An 8,133-nucleotide genomic window follows, 5' to 3' on the forward strand; every position below is an offset into this window, starting at 1 on the left:
TCTTCCGCACAAGAACAAATAGCTTTCTTGAAAGCTTCCCATTTAGTTTCCAATGGTGCATCACATTGAAGCTTTGTCATCCATAATTTTTGCTCAACCATTTCAATGTACATTGGTGCCCGTTTGAAATCCATACATAGTGATAACTTCTCTTTCCTTTGGCTGAGATTATCATGCTTAGTTGCTTCTCCACATGAAAGGTCAATACATAAGGTGCGATGGTCGGATTCCGGGGTCCATTGACCAAACATAAAACTCTTTATGCGATACATGATGGCTTCAGAGAGTAGCATATAGTCAATCACACTATCCCCATTATGTCTCCTACATGTAAATCCATTGGTTCCACTCCACAAAGATACACCATTGGCAATGAGCATACTCGTGCTATTACACATGTGTAAAAGTAACTTTCCATAGTGATCCGGCTCTTTCTCATCCATTGAAGTACGATCATACAAGTGAACTTCCTCCAACTCCCTTGAAATGTATGGTATATCAAATTGTTGAGTATCATGTTGCAATGTTTTTGTGCGAGCATTCATATCCCCAAATACAATAACATCACCTTCACCTTTGAAATAAGCAATGTCCTCTTCCAAATCAGAAAATGGTTGATCTCTATCCATGCAAGCATAAAAGGGAGAATCATGATGAGGAATGTAGCAACCGGCTACAAAAATGGGTGCTCTTTTTGGTGTCATAATTTTCAGCCATACATAACGTTTGTACTTGTCATCTTTCACAATTGATACAAAATCTTCCAATCCTTTCTTAACCATACACACTACAAAAGGCTATTCATATTAGCGACGCTCACACAACGACGCTCAAAAAAAAATTCCCGGCGCCGCTATGAGCATCGCAAATTTACTTGTAAATTTGCGACGCTCATAGCGACGCCGACTGAGCTAAAAAAATAACAGAGAGCACCCAAAAACTCAGATCTCAGATCTGAGTTTTTTGGCGCCCTCAAGCAAGGAGCAGGTTGTACTCTCCCTCTCTCTCTCTCTCTCTCTCTTCTCCATACACACACACACACACACACACACACACACACACACACACACACGAGGAGAGGAAGGAGAGCCAGGTATGCTCCTTCCCTCTCCTCACTCTCATGTTCCCTTCCCCTCTTTCTCTCTCCCTCTCTCTCTCTCTCTCACACACACACACACACACACATAGTGTTTTTGAGAGAGAGAGAGAGAGAGTACAAACATAAACAAAAACGCAGACACACATACATAAACAAACAATGCACACACACATTGAGAGAGGAAAAGAGAGAGAGAGCATGCATAAACAAAAAACGCACACATTGAGAGAGGAAAAGAGAGAGAGAACATGCATAAACAAAAAACGCACACATTGAGAGAGGAAAAGAGAGAGAAAACATGCATAAACACGCACACAGATTGAGAGAGAAAGAGAGAGAAACTAATTTAACGTCATAGGAAACTAATTAAAATTAAAAGACCTAAAGATCTAGCCGACGAGGAGTTGAACTCAAGACCTATTATTCAAGAGGGAAATGGCATAACCAATCTATCATACTTGGCATGGGTGATAGAAAGGTTATACCATTTATCTCTTTTTATTGGCACACACATCCACACACGCGCACACACACAAGAAGAAGAGAGTTATAACGTCGTAGGAAACTATTCTAAAAGACGTTAAAGATTAGGTTAGATGTAGACTTACGTTAAATTAGATTTAGGTTTATTTAAGTTAAATTAAATTAGATTTAGGTTTATTTTTAATTAGATTTACGTTTATTTACGCTAGATTTAGATTTACGTTATATTAGATTAGATTTAGGTCTCCATAGACTGCGATGCCTGCATGAAGCGGGTGAAGAAAGCCCTCAATGGAATATAGGGTATTGCTGCCTTCACTCATGGTGGGCTCCGTCGATCCAAAAGTACTGGTGAAATGTCTTTAGAAGATAGGGAAGAAGGTGGATCTTCAGGGCGGCAAGAGTCACTACATCCCCGACACAATGACCATCTAGACAACCTCTAGTCATTCAACAGCAACTTCAAAGTTAGTAACAAGAGCAAGAACGGTCTAAAGGGCCAATTGCTGTCGTCAAATGTGGATGGAGATGAGGCAGCGTCACCGCCGGAAGTTAACTCTCACATCTTTAGTGATGAGAATGCCAACTCTTGCCGAGTTATGTGAAAAATTATGTGTTAAATCAGTTTTAAGGTTCTTATAATCCCTATTAGTTTAGTTCTTTGTTTTTAATATAACATAATTTACGTTAGATTTAGATTTATGTTATATTAGATTAGAATTAGGTTTATTTAGGTTTACACACACACACACACACAAGAAGAAGAGAGTTTTAACGTCGTAGGAAACTATCCCAAAAGACGTTAAAGATTAGGTTAGATGTAGACTTACGTTAAATTAGATTTAGGTTTATTTTTAGTTAGATTTACGTTTATTTAGATTTACGCTTATTTACGTTAGATCGAGTCCACGCAAGAATTACTTACGGTTTAGGGTTTAGAGTTAGACGAACAGTGAAAAGATCTACTGTGAAAAGATGTTAAGATGCTGTGAAGTGCTACAGCTAGAGAAGAGGCAAAGGGGTTTTGTCCACTACATGCAGTATCATGTAGACGTGGGTCTGTAGATTTCTTGTACCCACAAATATAGGTATTGACCAATAAAGACGAGATTATAACCCGGTGGTTCTGATCTCCGTGCACCTCTAGACCGAGGTGTGCGGGGATTGGACATGACTAGAGAGAGAGAGAGAGAGAGAGAGAGAGAGAGAGAGAGAGAGAGAGAGAGAGAGAGAGAGAGAGAGAGAGAGAGAGAGAGAGAGAGAGAGAGAGAGAGAGAGATAAGACGAAGAATGCCAACAGAATATTAAATTTGTTGTCCAGGTTATAAGATTTTTATCCTCATTATGAGTAGTGACGAGGATGTGGGACCGTCCAACCGAAACACCTATCTCTCAACGAGGGTCTTATGTCCTTGTAATCAATGCAAGCATGCTGTGCGACGGACAAGACGTGTTTCTTTGCAGCACGTTCGCGAATTTGGCGAGTTCGATCCATCTATTATAGATCGAGTTGTTGCCAATTATAACTCGTCGGACTCTGACGCTGGCCAACAAGCAGCAATCTTGCAACCCAATAGACGTGTTCGCAGGCGCTTTGGTCAAGCAGCATATGTGAGGCCACAAGATGTAGCCTCTGACAGCTCGGGGGATGATCATGCAGAGCACATTCCCAACGAGGCAATGTTTGAGCCCGAGATTGATGAAATGATCGAGACGATCATGGATTCAGAAAGGCTTATCTATGATGATATGAAAAGTGAAGCCGATACGCCATTGTATAATGGAGCACGTATGTCTAGATTGAAAGCACTCCTGGTTCTTCTCAACATGCAGACAAAGTTTGGATGGAGTGACACTAGCGTCACAGCTCTTTTCAGGTGATCTATTACAATTAGTTTACTTTAATAAAACTCTAAATGTATAATGATCTGATAGATTTTTACACGACTGTATCGTATTTTTATGTTGTGTAGATTGCTTAAAGAGCACATACTACCAGCTGACAATGTGATGCCAGATTCCCGAGATGAAGTAAGAAAGATTTTGCGAAACTTGGGGATGGATTACAATTCTATCCACGCTTGTCCTAATGACTGCATTCTTTTCAGAGGGGAATACATAGACATGGAGAAGTGTCCGAAATGTGATTCCAAAAGATATCGAGTAGATCTCCACGGGAAAAAAATTCCACAAAAGGTTTTGCGACATTTTCCTCTGCTTCCTCGCATCAAGCATTTCTTCGAATGTAAGTCCATGGCCGCCCTAGCATCATGGCATGAGGAGAATAAATCTTCGGATGGTGTGCTACGAATTCCTGCAGATTGCACAGCCTGGAAACATATAGATGGAACATGGTCGGATTTTGCCAGGGAAGCTCGAAATTTGCGCTTAGGCCTGGCTATGGATGGCGTAAATCCATTCGGTCAAAGATCAACATCTTACAGTGTATGGCCCGTTGTCATCGTCAACTACAACATTCCCCCGTGGTTGACTACGAAGAAGGGGCACCTATGGCTAAGCTTGATTGTGCCAGGGCGATATAAAGTGGAGAATATGGATGTGTATCTTCATCCACTATTGGAAGAGCTACAACAATTATGGATTGGCATATAGGTGGTGGATATGAGCCGACACACCCTCCTTGTCCTCTTCGTTGCTTGAGATTCTTTGACCACATCAATGAATGTACATTGTAATCCTCCAAACCTTTAATCCTTTGGGTATCATGCTCCCAAGTTTCAACAAGAAGTACAACATCGGCTTTGCTTGTTAGTTCATCAATGCCAACCCCCGCATTCCATGGGTATCCATTACAATTCCAAAAGCATATTTTCAATTGTAACTCGGTCTCATAGGTCACACATCCCTATTTGCTTGAGAGACTTGCCTCCTCCTTGGGCACATTTTCTTCATGAGAGATCTCCTTGTTTTTATGATTCTTTTCCTCATATGCCTTGCGACGCATATTTTGTTGCTTAATAGTGCGATCTTCACATACAAAACATTTTGTATCCCTCAAATAGATCCAACTATTATCAAGGATAATCTTTCGCTTCGTCTCATCCGGCATGGTGCATACAATTGGCCGTTCTCCCGAGCGAGGAGCTCCTTGCTTCCCCACTCTATGTGCTCCATAGACCATAACTCCGGACATGCCAAAGTGGATTTTGAAGAAATCTTCAATAAAAATGGCAAGAGAAGGAGGTGTCTCTAACTTCTCTTCGGGAATTCCACGAATAACAATGTTCTTGGAACGTCGCTCCCGTTCCTTCAACTCCTCCACATCCACATTCTCAACATTCTTTGTTTGAACCATAGCTTGCATGAGTGAGGAATTAGAAACCACATTGCTACCACATACATCAGCCCAAGACTTGTTTGTGCATACATTTTTCATGTCGCATACATCCCGGCTCATAGTGTCAAATTTCTCCTCTTTCAATACATGGTCATGCTCTACTTTGCTCATCCGCTCCTTCAAAGCATTCAAGTCCACAAGAGAGCGTTTACATTCCTTGACTTCCTCTTCAAGTTGCATCAAACGTGTTGTTTGCATCTCAAGTGTCCTCTTGAGATTCTCATTCTCAACCACAAGTACCCTTAGTGTGCCATTCTCCATTGCAAGTGCTCGTAAGTCTTTGCCTTGTTTGTTTACGATCTCTTGCAATGATACCAAGTACGCCATGATCATGGTTTCCGATGTCGTTGGTTGGGTGGTTGTGTTACTATCTCCACACTTAGGAGATTTTGGATCATTTTCCACAATGGTTGTGGACCTTGTTGAAGAAGAAGAACCCTTGCGAGTGCCAGAAGACATTGTATGTAAAATAGGAGATGAGAATCAATTTTGTTGAACCTGTTCACTGAGAGAGAGAGAGAGAGAGAGAGAGAGAGAGAGAGAGAGAGAGAGATTTTGCATGCGGAGGAGGCGGAAAAGAGAGATGGATTATTGCAATGCAGCAACACTATACGGACGGAGTCTCTCTGTCCCTCACGCTGATCTGCAACGTGGGCCCCCATGTAGGCTGCATTGTGAGATTTTCAGTGTGTCCTTTGAACGGAGGGCAGGGCTGCGTCTCTCTCTCTGTCTCTCTTTCTCGGCATGGATGGTGAACGCGCAGGGAGTAGAGCAAGGGGATGGGGGTCCTGCCCCTATTCCTGCGTCTCCATCTCTCTAATCCATGGTTGATATTCCAAGCGACTCTCCCTCTTGTTGCCATCACACAAACCCCCATCCCCTTGCTCTACTCCCTGCGCGTTCACCATCCCTGCCGAGAAAGAGAGACAGAGAGAGAGACGCAGCCCTGCCCTCCGTTCAAAGGACACACTAAAAATCTCACAATGCACCCTACATGCGGGCCCACGTTGCAGATCAGCGTGAGGGACAGAGAGACTCCGTCCGTATAGTGTTGCTGCATTGCAATAATCCATCTCTCTTTGCCGCCTCCTCCGCATCCAAAATCTCTCTCTCTCTCTCTCTCTCTCTCTCTCTCTCTCTCTCTCTCTCCGATGAGCAGACATAGGCCACCATGTCTCTTTCTTTTTTATCTCTGTCGACAGCATTGTCCTGTCCAGCACAGTTTCACATATTTAGCGTGAGTGGGCTGTTAAGTATGGAGCCTGATTTACCCTTGTAATTTTCTGTGGTAAAAGCGCACATTTGTAAGGCCCCCATTATGAGGAGAAGCCATCGTGCGTGAAAGAAAATCACTCACCGGAAACCAAAATTTTCACGGACAAGAATCAGGGGCAACTTTAAAGGCCTCCGCCCCCGAGACTTTTTTTCGCCGGAATATTCTTTTTCGCCGCAATATTATGGCCGGACGGCGGTCGGAAAACAACCGGTCGGTTGGCCGGTGGCCGGTAGTCAATGGCCGATGGCCGGTGGTCGGAAGTCAATGGCCGGTGGCCGGTGGTCGGAAGTCAATGGCCGGTGGCCGGTGGCCGAATTCAAAAGCGGACTTGTCTTCTCAAGGGCGGCCACACATGGGCGGATTGGAGGGTCCGATTTGGACTTATTCGCATAAGGGCGGCTACACATGGCTGTCTCTCATAAGAGAGGGCAGCCCTTTTGGCCTATAAAAGGAGGCCATTTCTACACACATTTTATAGTGTGTGAAGTTGATGCAACAAGGTGAGTGTGAGGTGGTGAGAGTGAAGCAAGGCGGGAGCTCCATTAAGGGTATAATCCCTTTGTAAACTACTTCTTATTTTGAAGTACTAAAGCCATTGAGTGGCTGCTTTCCCGTGGACGTAGCCCACATTGGGTGAACCACGTATATCGTGTGTACTCTCTCTCTCTCTCTCTCTCTACTCTATAATCTCGTGTATATAAATCTGTCTCTCTCCATTAAGTAATCTACTCAATTATCTATTTAGCTACGTCTTATTTCCTAACAACTGGTATCAGAGCAAGGTTTGCTCGTAGCTAAATTATCTCAAGGAAAGGATTCCTTGAATTGAGTGGGAGTTATGGCGGAGGAAGGGAAGCTCAAGATTGAGAAGTTCAACGGCAAAAACTACCAACATTGGAAGATGCAGATTGAAGACTATCTCTACCAGAAGGACCTCTATTTGCCACTAGGCGGTCTTGCGAAGAAGCCCGCAACAATGGCAGATGAAGCATGGATTGTCCTTGATCGAAAGGCACTGGGAACAATCCGGTTAAGCTTGGCGTCAACGGTGGCCTTCAATGTTTCGGAGATGAAGACCACGGAGGACTTGATGAAGTCACCTGACGACTTCTACGAGAAACCATCGGTATCCAATAAGGTATTTCTTATGAAGCGCTTGTTCAATCTAAAGATGGCAGAGAATGGTTCAGTTGCAGAACACCTAAATGACTTTAACACAAACATAAGTCAACTTCGATCAGTGAAAATCAATTTCGATGACGAAGTGCGAGCTCTCCTTATACTATCATCTCTACCGGATAGTTGGGACAGCCTTGTGATGGCTGTAAGTAATTCTATCTCTGGCACAAATACTCTTAAGTTTGATGATGTTGTGGGTGTTCTTCTAAGCGAGGAAATGCGAAGGAGAAGCACAGGAGAATCATCAAGTGATGCACTATCAGTGGAAACAAGAGGAAGGCCTAAGGACAGGTTCAAAAACCAAAAGGGTCGTGATCGCTCAAAGCGGAGCAAGTCACGCACAAAGTCAGTTCTTGAATGTTGGAACTGCGGCAAGAAGGGCCACGTCAAGAAGGATTGCTGGTCCAAGAAGAAGAAGGAGACAGAGTCTCAAGACAACAAGCCAACATCGGAGGCCAATGTGGCAGGTAAAGTAGAGCAAGATGCTCTAATTCTCTCATTAGACAATGTGTCTAATTCCTGGATAGTAGATTCCGGGGCTTCATTCCATGCGACACCACACAAGCAACATTTCCAAGACTACACCAAAGGTAATTTTGGGTATGTATACTTGGGAGATGATGAATCTTGTGAGATTGTCGGCAAAGGTACAGTTTTTGTCAAAACTGCTAACGGAAATGAATGGAAGCTTAAAGATGTTAGGCATGTTCCTTCTCTTCACAAAAATTTGATCTCTAC

The sequence above is a fragment of the Adiantum capillus-veneris genome, chromosome 20 (assembly GCF_014529385.1).
Source record: "Adiantum capillus-veneris isolate H3 chromosome 20, ASM1452938v2, whole genome shotgun sequence".
NCBI classification, from domain to species: Eukaryota; Viridiplantae; Streptophyta; class Polypodiopsida; order Polypodiales; family Pteridaceae; genus Adiantum; species Adiantum capillus-veneris.